Source organism: Ciconia boyciana, chromosome 17 (genome assembly GCF_034638445.1).
Source record: "Ciconia boyciana chromosome 17, ASM3463844v1, whole genome shotgun sequence".
NCBI classification, from domain to species: domain Eukaryota; kingdom Metazoa; phylum Chordata; class Aves; order Ciconiiformes; family Ciconiidae; genus Ciconia; species Ciconia boyciana.
Window position 1 is genome coordinate 4,775,236 of NC_132950.1, and position 14,017 is coordinate 4,789,252.

A 14,017-nucleotide genomic window follows, 5' to 3' on the forward strand; every position below is an offset into this window, starting at 1 on the left:
AAAACTTTCTAGCCTTGTCTCGGATAGCTGCATTACGTTATCTCAGTATCTGCAGTATTCCCTAAACTACACTTAAGCTAGTATAAGAGGGATTGCTGTACGTATTATGGTAATGTCATTTATTTATGTTACGCAACTGGAAAATTTAAGGGCAACCACTTCACTTCTGTACTGTGTAGATTAGAGCGTTCATACTAACACCTGCTTACTGGACAGACAGAAAAAAAGCCCTTATATTCGTTCTTTATTGCAATTTATTATTATAGCTTGAATGGTTCCTAGTGACTTCCTAAGATTAATGTTAATATTCTGATCAGAGTCTTCCCTCTGGGGTTTTATTATGGGTTTTGAACATTCATTTCATTTAACATACACATGGGAGCAAGTCTGGTGGTTCCAAAAATATTTGTAGTTGGAAATCACAGTGATTTTTTGTTAGGCTCAGTGCCAAAGAAATCACAAATCAGAAGTCTGTTATAGAGTAGTTCCAATTTCTTGGCGTCAACATTTTTCTTTATGTATATGCATAGTGTGATGTTTTCCGTAGCTGTATGGCACGGAAGATTTACTGAGTAATGCATTGCTTATCTGTTTTTCAAGGTTTCTGATGGAACTAGAGAGTTTATCTAGCCAAATGGGGATTCACAGGGATTTTATGGACTTCCTGTGTGAGCCAGCGGCTGCACATTGGGTATGCATCTTTCTCTATCACAGCTGGTGTTTTTGAACCAAAGTGTAGAGTAGAAATTTCATCCCTGATTTTTTTGGCTGGATCGATTGTTTAGTCTAGGAACTCTCAAGTAGACTTTCTAGGTGCTGGAATTCCTCTTTTTCTTCAGTCAGCAGCTGATGTTGTATGGTGTACATCAGAGTCTAGATTCACATCTTGGTGAGCAAAGATTTATGTTCGTCTTAACGCTCCTTGACATTAATGAGTATTACAGACATGTATCCCCATGGATTAAGTTGAGAACATACCCCAGAGTGTGTGTGGAGTCTGTCATTAGGGCATCACACTATTAAAACCAACAGAGACATTCCAAGAGTAAGAAAGCAATTGGATCTCTTCCCTTCTCTCTGCTGGAGCACATGAAAGAGATACACTTTAAACCTTCTCATATTTCCAGCCCTCTCACACCAATTCCTGCATTCATTTTTTGGTTGTTAATGACTTCAAAGGGGAATTGATTACCACTTTTAAGACATTTCCCATAACAACATTATGGGAAATATTTTGCTGTCAGAGAATGTTTCTGTAGCTCTATAGTGCTCTCTAATTAAGGAACTTCTATACAGCTGGGGGAGAGAGTATTTTTTTTCCCTCAACTAGCGGTTTCAGGGATTGGATCAATACAATGGGATGACCCTGTACACTCCATTATCTAGGGGTTGTGACTCAACGAAACATTATGGATCCTATGAGAGGTACCAGAGACTGTGGCACAGACACACCTGATAGCAGTGCATCAGCTACCAAAAGGATATGCTAACTCTGGCTGCATCAGATCGGGCTGGTTTCTGCAGATCTTTGTGGATGTGTTTGCTCTCCACTGCCCATTGCTCCAGGTTTTGGGTATATTTCAAGTGCAGGGCTGCATGGGCACATAATCTGTACCTCTTGGGGACAATTCAACTGCAAGCCAGATAAACCATACAGAAAAAATAGACTCCAGGATGTAATTTCAGTCTCCCTTAAAGCCCCATGTAAAACTGACCTGTGGGAGGGACTCAGTGCAGAATTACCACACCCCCACAGCCCCATGATCTAGGGTCTACAACAAACAACTCTGGAGTCAGGATTCTTGGATTTTCTTCACGATACCCTAGCCATAGAGTGGAGATAATTCCTGTGTATCTCGTTGATAGGAGCTTTCTAGGCTGACTATTGTCACATGTGAGGGTTATTAGCTTTGTGTAGTCCTGCCTATATCAGCTAACTGCAACACGGAAATAAAAACTTTATGTTTTCCCTCAGAGCCACTTGAGATCTTTCAGAGAAAATTTTCATAGGAGAATTCTGATTTATCTAATTTGAAAGCAATGGTTCCTGGATCAGTCACTTCCCTTGAAACACACCCATTTCTCCCTCAATAAAAGAGGAATAACAATACTAACAGAGATTTCTAAAATACTTTGAGATCTGTGAATATAAAGGGCTGTCTGTAAAGTGTTTAGAAAACTTCAAAAAAAGGTGCTACATAAATGCATATTTATTGCAGTGCTGACATTCTTGTGGCAGCTCTGAATGCAGAATCAAAAGCAGAGGGGGCAGAATGTAAGTCAGAATAAGAAACTGTCAGCCTTTAGCCTGTATCTTAAACTGCTTTGAAACGTTGCAGACATTCAGAGAATCTAGTTTGCCAATACTGTATGTGCTACAGTAATTACACCAACCTGGAATATAAATTTTCCTCACCCCTTCTGAGAGAAGGCGAAGCTCTTAGGGATATACACAAATGGAGCCCTAAACCTACAAACTTTAATGCATGTACCTAGTGTTAGGCAGCATAGTTGTCCCACTGAATTCAATAGCTCTACTCAGATGCATGTGTGGAAGTGTTTGCATGATTAGAAGTTAATACTAATAAATGCACAGTTCATACAAGATCCCTGTGTAAACAATCTATTTCTGCATGCAAGTGATGATTTTATTGCTGTTCTGTAATTCTGTGTAGTGGCTTTGTGAAGAAGTCTTATATTTTCTAAAGCAGTAAAATGTTTCTGATAGTGTTTTTCATTGCTAGCTCTTTGGGGGCTAATTAAAAGAAATATCTGTTAAATTTATTCATTGCTTGGTTCCTTGATAGCAAGAGGCACCTGGTGTAAACATTAAAAAGAAAAGCAGGCAGCAGCCAGACCTCATCAAATATTAGATGCATTAGGACATTTTATTTATAAATATGAAATTGGTTTTAATGACTTCAAAAGGAGGAAATGCCAGGAAGAGCATAATATGAGCAAGCTCACTAAAGCTGTCATGAAGATGCCTAAACCCACAAATATCTGGAAATTGTACTTGCTCCCCCCTTCTCCTCTCAAATAGTAAGTGGCAATTCCAGCTGCAATTGGCAAAAATGTACATAAAGAACTCCAGGACTAACGAAAACAAGCAGCAGATGAGATGGAGCATCCAAGAGCATGTCTGCATAGAAAGCACCATCAGTGGCTGATCAGAAAATAGCTCGTTTTTACTAAGTTGACTGATTCAATGAAACAAATCCTGAATTTCAGCCCCTATGATTTAACGCAAAATGCTTAAGGATGAGAAACCCATCCTTCTTTTGGGACAACATTTAAGCAGGTGCTTAACATTAAGCATATGCTTTACATTCACTTTGCTTTACTTTCAAAAATGCTTAGCACTGTTCCCACTACAGATTTCAGTAAATCAGTAATGAATAGTGACTCAATACTTTAAAACTAAGCATGCATTCAGCACTGTCCCAAATAAAGATGCAATAAATTCATGATCGATAGACTAACAATACAAGTGAGGAATAACAATAATTGTCCTGAAAAAGTTCTCTCTTCATGAGGCAAAAATCTATCGTAAAGGTAGATTTCATCTTAAGGCATTTTATGGTAACAAGGCCTAGTCATTCACACTAATTTGAGAAAGGTATTTCACATGAGTAAATTGGATGCCAGTAAGATCATTGTTCAGTTTTAGTGGGATTAACCACAGCATCATTTCTCATTTAGAAAGTTGAAGTTTTAAGCCAGGTGTAATATACATGCCTGGGTCCAAAGAGGTAGAAAGATTTCTGTTACAAGGAGAACTCTCGTTCACTACTACTCAGAAACTTAGGAAAAGTCCTAAGCAAAAAGGATGTTTGACCCAAAATGATTAAAGTACAAACTGATCTTAATAAATCAAGAATGAAAACTTCATTCTAAGCTAACCTGCTATGTGAAAAGCTGAGACAAACCACAGACTGTATCAAGTCTACAAAGGACTTTCCTTCTTAATTTGACCTCTTCTAAGAGACACTTGGACACAATTGTCCACGCACATGGAGTAATTGCTTTAATCCTGGTTGGGATGAAAAACCTTTCAGTAGTTGTTCTCCTCCTTGCATGTAGCAGAGAACAGTATCTAGATAAGCAGAGCGAGGAAGGTAGGTAGAAGTTGTCCCACCCATTTTGAAGCCTCTTGCATTTTCCCAGTTTTAGCACTGTACAGACTGATCATGTGGGCAGGGGATGCAACTACATGGCCATAGTGGAGGAGAGAAATTAGGAGACCTGATGCACGTTTTCTCCAGAGAAACATCTCTTTGCTCTGCCCTGAAGAGGCTTTCACACTGTGCCAACAGAAACCACAGGCCTATTCATGGAAGTCTTGGGCTACCTATGACCCATAATATTATAAGGACTGTTTTAGCTCATGCTGTTATTGAAGGAGGAAGGAGCACAAATGGAGGTGCTGTTAGTAGCTAGCACACTTTAACTGTTTTGCATGTGTTTCACCTGTAAACCTACTCTGTGCACAACCTATACTGACCCATCATGGTAATCAAGCTGGTAATCTTTGGCATGTAAAGAAGGAACATTCTTCACAGACAGCAGGGCTGACTCTCCACTAGCAGCAAGGCTATAAAAGAATTGGGCTTTTGTAGACTAAGGAATGGTGTTTTGTGGCCTCCTAGAATACCATAAGTGTGATCTTTTCAAAGGGTCATTTCCCAGTTTTAAAGCAGCAGAGTTCTGTTGACTTCTTTAGTCACATCAGAGGTGCCTCATTTCTAGGGCAGGAACTTTTCCTCATGCCCTTGCAAACAAAATAAACAGACATCAGTTTTCCATGCTGCCCTGACCTTTGGAAGATGTCATCTCTGCTAGTACTCCACTCTCTGGCCCTGGAGAGACTTACCAGTTCAATCCTGACTCTAAGGGAACTGAGCCACTTACTGAATCACCATCACACTTCCTGCAGCTAACACCTGTGTTTTCCTTGGAGGTCACCCCATCCAAGAACTAACCAGGTCTGACCCTGTTTAACTCAGGAGATCCAAGCAGCAGAATTGTCCAGACCTCCAAAATTAAATATGAAACATACCACAAAGCCTCAGAAGAGTCTGAGGTTAAGGAACTGCAGGCAGGGAACACAGTCCCAGCTCAGAACTGCTGCTTACAGGATGCAGGCATAGTATGCTGCAGCATGAATTCTCTATTCCAGGTTTTAAGTGACTTCAGTGACAGGACATTGCTAGGTTTAGGCTGAAAACAGGTCCAGATGAGGGGGAGCAGCAGAGACTGTAACTTATAAAATGACTCATTCCTACCAGCCCTGTATGTGAGCCTTCTGCTTCCACCAAGCCAGGTAACATTGAACCACAAAAATATTTAACCTGCGTTTTACAAGGATGTACATCATTGACCATGACAAGATACAGGGATGTGGGAGAGTCAGGATGAAGATTTTTCAGTGTAACTCCATATAAAGAAAAAAAAGGCAATAAAAAGGAGGTCTTGACATAAGGAAAACATCCCAATGAAATCCTGCCTTTTAATCTCGGCCACAATCTCTCTTCTCATCATCTTCCCTGCTTTTTAATCCTCTGCTGCACTTAAGTTTTTTTTATACTCATTCACTTTTATCAGCTTCACCTGTCTCAAAAGTCAATAAAAGCAGCGGCCACAGTTTTAAAATACAAGCAAATGAACTGAGGAACCAAACTTCTCAACTTCTCCAGAGGTGCTGACTACTCACAACCATCAGTAACTTCAGAGCAATCTATGGGTGATCAGTGCCTTTAAAAATCACTTAAGTGCTTGAAGAGGAAAATAACTCAAAAACACAGAGGGTCATACTTTCAAAAGCTTCTGATTGAAGAGTCAGTATTTTACTTTCAGAAGTGATTTAGGCACTTGGGAATTCAAGAACTATTTTAGAAAAAAAAAGTCAAGTGTCTCCTGAAATGCATAATTCTTTTTGTGAATAGTATACAGTTACCTTTTCTGATAACATACTTACCCAGAAGTCTTAGGCCTGCCTCAGAGAGGGAGGCAACATTGTGGATTCAATGTACCTAAATGCTAGTTCAAGATTGGTCACACACTCATCTACACAAGCTCTACCAACGCTCTGGTGGAAAAGCAACTTCCCACATTTATTGCCTTAAGAAAACTCCATTCAAGAGTGACCTAAACTGATTGCCATTGAACAACCTGAAGAAAGACTCTCCTGCATTTTACTAATGCCTCTGCTAGGTGGAAGGCCCCCAGGGAAGAATACTTTTTTCAGACTTTCTCCCGTTACCATTTTTTTCCTGACATCTGTTCATCACTAAGCCAGCAATAGATTCAGTGTCCCACCATGATGTATGTGAGCTTCCAAAACACTTTGAGAGGAAGGAAGAGATTGCTAAGTGTACAGAGAGATGGGCAAAGCCAGTCATGTCATAGCTTAAGCCAGCTTGTTGATAGAGGAGGTTTACAGCCGTCATTAGAGAAATGGAGAAGAGGGCCACTAGCATAAACTCACACCAGTGGCAGCTATAGATCAGGAAAACAACATCTCAACACATGGCAGTGTTTTACTCCTGAACTATTGGCCTGAAATTCTGTTAATATTTATCTAATGTGCTGATCTTTAACATTTGGACTGCTGCTGGTAGCAAATAGTCAGACCAGCCCGAGGCCTTCACAAGTGTGTTGACTGGCCAGAGACAGACTAAAGCTTAGCAAGTCCTCCTACCTTAGCAAGTCCAAAGGCATCTGGAGCTAAAAGGGTCAATCAACTTACATCTCCTTGGTTTGAGCTATCTGGGCTCTTTAGCAGCTACTAAAGGCAGTGAGGAAGCTGGGATGCTGTAGAGGTGGTTTGCATATATTCTACATATACATTATGAATTTGGTCAGTGTCTTTGACAGACAGAAGAGCTTGATCTTGTCTCTGGAACAGAGGCTTCTAGGTCACTGCTTTTCAAGCTCCCAAGAAGTACTCTGCTACCACCATTGCTACCCATCACTGCACACTGAGCTGAAACAGTTAACTATGAGCACAGTGGGGCTGACATCTTTGAAACATACTGGTTTCAAGCCTTGCTCCTCTTGGCAAGACACATTTTTAATAGAAAGGTACACACTATTTTCTCTTTCAGTATCTCTAAAGAGGAGAAAGGTTCTCTTCTCTCTTGAGACAGTTTCACAACAGCCTAGCTCCTGTGACCCTAATGAAGCTATCCTCATACTGTCTCTAGAAGGAAAGAAGATTCAGAGCCACTAGGAACTTAGGAAAGACTGCTGTGTATTAGATCATAGAATCATAGAGTGCTTTGGATTGGAAGGGACCCTTACAGGTCAACTAGTCCAACCCCCCTGCAAGAGAAGGGACATCTTTAACTGGATCAGGTTGCTCAGAGCCCCATCCAACCTGACCTTGAATGTTTCCAGGGATGGGGCCTCTACTACCTCTCTGGGCAACCTGTTCCAGTGCTTCACCACCCTCATTGTAAAAAATTTCTTTCTTAAATCCAGTCTAAATCTGCCCTCCCATCGTTTAAAACCATTGCTCCTTGTCCTGTCACAACAGGCCTTGCTAAAATGTCTGTCCCCGACTTTCCTATAGGCCCCCTTTAAGTACTGGAAGGCTGCTAGAAGGTCTCCTCACAGCCTTCTCTTCTCCAGGCTGAACAACTCCACCTCTCTCAGCCTGTCCCTGTAGGAGAGGTGCTCCAGCCCCCTGACCGTTTTTGTGGCCTCCTCTGGACTCGCTCCAACAGCTCCATGTCCTTCTTGTGCTGAGGGCTCCAGAGCTGGACGCAGTACTCCAGGTGAGGTCTCACCAGAGCAGAGCAGAGTGGCAGAATCACCTCCCTCGACCTGCTGGCCACGCTGCTTTTGATGCAGCCCAGGATATGGTTGGCCTTCTGGGCTGCAAGTGCACGTTGTCGGCTCATGTCCAGCTTTTTATCCACCAGTACCCCCAAGTCCTTTTCCGCAGGGCTGCTCTCGATCACATAATCCCCCAGCCTGTATTGATACCAGGGCTTGCCCCGACCCAGGTGTAGGACCCTGCACTTGGCCTTGTTGAACCTCATGAGGTTCACACGGGCCCACTTCTCCAGCTTGTCCAGGTCCCTGTGGATGACATCCCGTCCTTCTGGTGTGTCAACTGTACCACTCAGCTTGGTGTCATCTGCAGACTTGCTGAGGGTGCACTCAATCTTGCTGTCAATGTCATTGATGAAAATATTGAACAGCACTGGTCCCAGTACGGACCCCTGAGGGACACCACTTGTCACTGATCTCCATTTGGACATTGAGCCGTTGACTGCTACCCTCTGGATGTGACCATCCAACCAATTCCTTATTCACTGAACAGTCCACCCATCAAATCCATATCTCTCCAATTTAGAGAGAAGGATGTTGTGCGGGACCGTGTCAAAGGCTTTACAGAAGTCCACATAGATGACATCCATTGCTTGTCCCATGTCCACTGATGTGGTAACTCCATCATAGAAAGCCACTAGGTTGATCAGGCAGCACTTGCCCTTGGTAAAGCCATGTTGGCTGTCTCGAATCACCTCCCTGTCCTCCATGTGCTTTAGCATAGCTTCCAGGAGGATCTGTTCCATGATCTTCCCAGGCACAGAGGTGAGGCTGACAGGTCGGTAGTTCCCAGGGTCATCCTTTCTACTCTTTAAAAATGGGCACAATGTTTCCCTTCTTCCAGTCACCAGGGACTTCACCTGACTGCCATGACTTTTCAAATATCATGGAGACTGGCTTGGCAGCTACATAAGCCAATTCCCTCAGGACTCTGGGATGCATCTCATCAGGTCCCATAGACTTATATATGTTCAGGTTCCTCAGGTGGTCACAAACCTGATCTTCCCTTACAGTGGGAGGGGCTTTACCCCCCTGGTCCCCAACATGTTGTCCATTGACTCAGGAGGGGTGAGGAGAGCAGTTGCCAGAGGAGACTGAAGCAAAAAAGTTGTTGAGTACCTCAGCCTTCTCCTCGTCTGTTGACACTAGGTCACCATTCTTGTTCATCAGTGGAGGTACGCTTTCTTTAACTTTCCTTTTCTGGTTGATATACCTGTAGAAGCCCTTCTTGTTGTTCTTTGCATCCCTTGCCAAGTTCAGTTCCAGCTGCACTTTGGCCTTCCTGACCCCATCCCTACACAAGCGGGCAGTGTCCCTGTACTCTTCCCAGGTTACCTGTCCCTGCTTCCACTGCCTGTACAGTTCCCTCTTGCTCTCTAGTTTGACCAGCATGTCTTGACTCAGCCATGCTGGTCTCTTCCCTTCCTTGCCTGATTTCCTGCATCTAGGGACTGAGAGCTCTTGCGCTTTATGGAAAGCATCCTTAAAGATCTGCCAGCTCTGTTTTGCTCCCCTGTCCCTGAGGACCGTTTCCCAGGGGGTCCTACTGACTAACTCCTTGAAGAGCTGGAGCACTAGTCTGCTGAGTGATGGTCAGAAGACTGACCTCTTTTGAGCTGTTTTTTTCATGAGTCTTTGAGTAGACTGAATCTGGAAATGGTGACAGCAGGCAGTGCTGGCATACCAGACAGTGCCTAGCATACCAGACCATAATACTGGTTGGAATCTTAGATACTATGATATACCTAGAGAGAAACTATTCCAGCAATTGCAGTTGATTTTTCAAGGTAAACTTCTCATTGCTGTGCCCACGTTAAGCTACAGATTACTTTTTTTAGAATCTCTTTTCTTTTATTGAGTTCAAGCTCTTTCTTTGGAATAGTGCTTCAGTTTTCCTTCCTTATAAGGTTTGAATCACATATTTTACTACATTCTTTTTTAATTGGTTTTCTTTTGCATGCAGAACCTGTTGACTTTCTGTTCTATAATACCATACACCACTCCTAACACGATCCTAGCAACCTACCTGGTTACATCCAAAAAAGTTTTTGCTCAGTTTGCCTCCTGGTCTGAAGTGCTGCTTAGATGTCTCTCACTGCAAGAAGCCTTCCCCTCTTCTGCTATTCATCATAGCAATTTCACATGCTCTCTTCAGCTGTTCTCTCCATGGGCTGGTGAAGCTGGTACGGTTATTATCCTCTTTATCCCGTACAAAGTAAAAAAAAAAAAAAAAAAGATTATTTATGGATAACACTGGAGACCACCCATATAGCAAGAAAAATTGAGAAAAACCAGTTGTTTTCATGCTCAGGGAAGTTATAAGCATACATAGCTTGGATTAGACAGTTCTTCCCATTTGACTTCTGTTCCTCAGTAAATATTTGTAACTTTGCTGATAAAGCAATGCTGGATTTCTCAGCTGGGTTTCCATGTGGACAATAAGCTGTGGGACTGGAGTATGGGATCTCATTCTATAATGAGGTTTCTTGAATAGTCAGTTATTCCATTCTCTATCTTGGTCATGAAAAATCTGCTCAGGAATCAAATGGCAGAACAAAGTCTCTAAATACAGCTGGTTTGGCTGTATTATTGATTGTCTGTGAGGCCCATGGCAATAGGCGATAAGGGCTCAAAGGCATTAAAACTTTTTTTGTCGTGACTTAAATGCAGGCAATTCATGTATAGAAAATGGCAACATTGCAAAGTTGGGTTTTTTTAAATATTATATCATTTCTATTTAATGCGCATTATCTTTGCTTCAGTCTCATTTTACTCACTAGCAAAACACATTACTCGTTTGTGCCTGCCCTGTCTATGCATACTAGAAGCTTCTGAGGACAGTCACTGCATATGAGGATAGTTAAGTGTTATGACCATGTAAAACAGCACAAGCAATAATAACCTGAAGGAGGGAGTAGTGTAAGTACATGCCCATGGTTGGCCAGCCTGGGGCTTTGAAGTACATGGAGTTGAGATGTAGCTCAAGACAGCCCTCATGCCAGGATAAATTGTGTGACTAGCAATTGGACAATTCTGGTGCAGGGCTGCTGACTGATCTGAATTCCAGCTGGGTAAAGATGCTTACTCTGAGGTCAGCATCACTGGCTTGCCTCTGACCCAGCTCTCCATTTAGCTCAACACATTTTGCAATGGGACACCCAGAGAATTGTCACCATCTGTCACCTGTAAAGTACTTTCCAAATACCTGCATACACCTTCAGTGCACATAATCTGCATCCTACAACTAAGCTACAGGAAGGTTTGATTCTTGGCTCAGCGGTCAAGACTGTTCGCCCCTTCTAAGTTCACTAGTTTGTAATCACTAGTTTCTTCCTAACAGAAGAAAAATTCCCTAAGAAGAAAGAGACATAGGAAGATAAGGATGACTTCCCTTTCTGAACTAAGAACAACCCTAACACATTCCTTTTGCCCATAGATCTCAAAGTGCTTTACAAAGGCAACAAATGTCATTGACACCACTTTACAACTAGGGAAACAGGAGCACAAAGGGGAAAGTTAGTTGTCCGAGAACCCTTCAATAGACCAACAGCAGAGGTAGGAATACAAACAGTAACCTGCTGACTAGGAAAGCTGCCCCACGTACATGCTGCCTATAGTTGTCACATTTCTAATGCCAATAAAATCTTTGTTTAGCATTCTTTGTCTTTCTGCTAGGGACAAATTCATGCAAGAACTGTTTAGACCTCTCTGACCCCCTTATCTCTTCTCCCCTTCCCTTCTCAACATACACATTCCCAGTTAGTCTTCATCTGACAGTGGAAGTCCCTTTGGGATGGACTTACGGGTTATATTACTAAAGTTTCTTTTTCCAGGCCTCTTTCTTATGGTATTGGCTCTGGTATTTAAGAGATACATTTTATGTTTTGTGCAAAGCAGGAAGATTAGGCACGTGGGAGGTTCCATGTGTTCAATAGGTAGTTGAGACAACATCTTCTATATAAAGATTATTTCAAAATTGCACTCAGTGCAAGTTACAGTTGAATGCACTATTTAAATGCAGCCTTGGCTTTTTAGCAATTTCCTGCCCAGAACAGCAGCTCTCTAACTGTTTTGAAATAAAAAGACATAAACGTTGGAAGGGTGCAAGCGGTCAATTGACCTCATCAGTGCTCAGCACTGGTGCTAGTCAGGAATTTTCCAACAAAACTTTTTTCTTTTTTTTTTTTTTTGGGGGGGGGGGGGGGGGGGGCGTGACACACAGAAAATGCTGATCTCTCAGAACTGAAACTTTTTGTGGGAAACACATCAGTTTCAACAAAATGCTTGCTGGGAAGAATCTTCCAGCCCAACTTGAGACTGATGGACAAAACCTGATTGGGAAAGGATCCCAGCATAGCCAGCAGCCCAGTGGTTAGCACATTCCCTGGTGATGTGGATTTATACCATGTGATAGAGGAAAGATTGAGTTGGCTCCAAATAAAGCAGAGCAAGGATTTGACATAGTCTTCCCACAGTCATTGCAAATAACCCCAACCTCTGGGTCATCGTCTCTCCTCTGCCCCAAGGAATAGGATTTTTATGAAGTCAGAACCAATCCAACAGGAGCAGTTGTGCTTAACAGATTGATCCTTGTCAAGGAGGTGCTGCAGACCATAAACATGCACCCTGGTCTCCTACATCTTATAGGAATACACTCAGAACCAGGCTTTGGCATACTGTGAGCTGAACCTCTATTCTGCTCACTTGCTCTCTCTTTAACAAGAAGTCTTATTTTTATCTTGATGAGACAAAAATTCTAAAACATCCACATTTTTCCTAAAACAGATGTTTTGCCTTCTAGCCAGCTTTACTCAGCATTTTGTAGAAAGGAGCCCTTGGTCTGATACCAGACGTTTAACATCTGCCCAACTTATGGTTTTCCCTTGCAACCATTTCTTAAAAAGTGACCAATGTATGCATAATGAGAAGCATTTTCTATTACCTCAATAGGCTGTGAATCACACCCCAAATTCTTTGACAGTTCCCCAAAGCATGTTGTTGGGTTTGTTTGTTTAATAGAAAATAAAAGATGTGTTCTTTACAATAAAACATCATTTAGAGAAGCATGGCAGGAGACCGCACTGGAAAGGTCAGTGGTCTGCTGTTTTGCCTTCTGTACATTGCTGTTTCTTAACATCTTATTTTTCTGTTCCTAGTCTCAGAGAGAAACTGGCAGGAATTGTGCAAGATCCTTGCATAGCTAGAATCAGATGATCTCTTTGCTACAGCTCTGTTGCTATAGCTCTGTAGCTACTGGAGAACTGGTTTCCACTCCCTTCAGCTACTGACTGTTCCTCACTATGGTCTTAATTATTGTGAAATAATGTGAGATGAATCAGGTGAGTGAAAAATAAGGGATCTGTCATCAACGTATTTACCTTATCTATTTAGAATAGAATAGGATATTTCAGTTGGAGGGGACCTACAATGATCATCTAGTCCAACTGCCTGACCAATTCAGGGAGTTGATCAAAAGTTTGATCAAAACTTTGATCAAAAGTTAAAGCATGTTGTTAAGGGCATTGTCCAAATGCCTCAAACACTGACAGGCTTGGGCCATCGACCACCTCTCTAGGAAGCCCATTCCAGTGTTTGACCACCCTCTTGGTAAAGAAATGCTTCCTAATGTCCAGTCTAAACCTCCCCTGGTGCAGCTTTGAACCATTCCCACGAGTTCTATCACCGGGTACCAGGGAGAAAGGTTTCAAATCACCAACACTCCATTTTTGATAGTGTCAAGTTTTCCCTAACACAGATAGTAAATAAATTCAGAAAGAAGTGAAAGAAGGGAGAAAAAGGAGGAAGGCATAATCTGCAGATGTGCTAAAGAATACTGTGGCCTCCTAGTATTGAGGGAGGCAGTGACAGGTTTTCTCAGAGGGTCAGAGAGGTACCTATGATGTAGAGAAGGATTGTGAAATGCAGACTTTATATCCCTCTCTTTGGCTGAGGCCAATAATCAGAACCTTCTTTCCGAAACTGCTCAGGCATATAAGGAGGAGTGATACTGACAATTGTGTCTTTAACCTGTCCAACAGTTTCCATTTGGAAAGAAGCTCTTTTCTAACCCTACCAGTACAAACTAATGCTTTACTCAAAGTTAATTCTTTTTCTAAATTAGGATCTGCATTTACATGTAAGTAACTGGTAGCTGGATGACAGTCTAAAGGAATATTAGCTG

The 14,017-nt window shown here is 42.1% G+C and overlaps 1 protein-coding gene across 7 annotated transcripts in view; it reads right to left on the reverse strand.

Annotated features, from left to right (window-relative positions):
- Positions 1 to 14,017, reverse strand: part of MYL10 (myosin light chain 10) — a 166,057-nt gene that overhangs the window by 134,992 nt on the left and 17,048 nt on the right. For 3 of the 7 annotated variants that reach the window (XM_072882116.1, XM_072882119.1, XM_072882115.1), the window contains one exon: positions 9,863 to 10,035. The exons of the other annotated variants lie outside the window; for them this stretch is intronic. The gene's annotated coding sequence lies outside the window, so the exon portion shown is untranslated. The remainder of the gene's footprint in view (positions 1 to 9,862; positions 10,036 to 14,017) is intronic. 7 annotated transcript variants of the gene reach the window in all.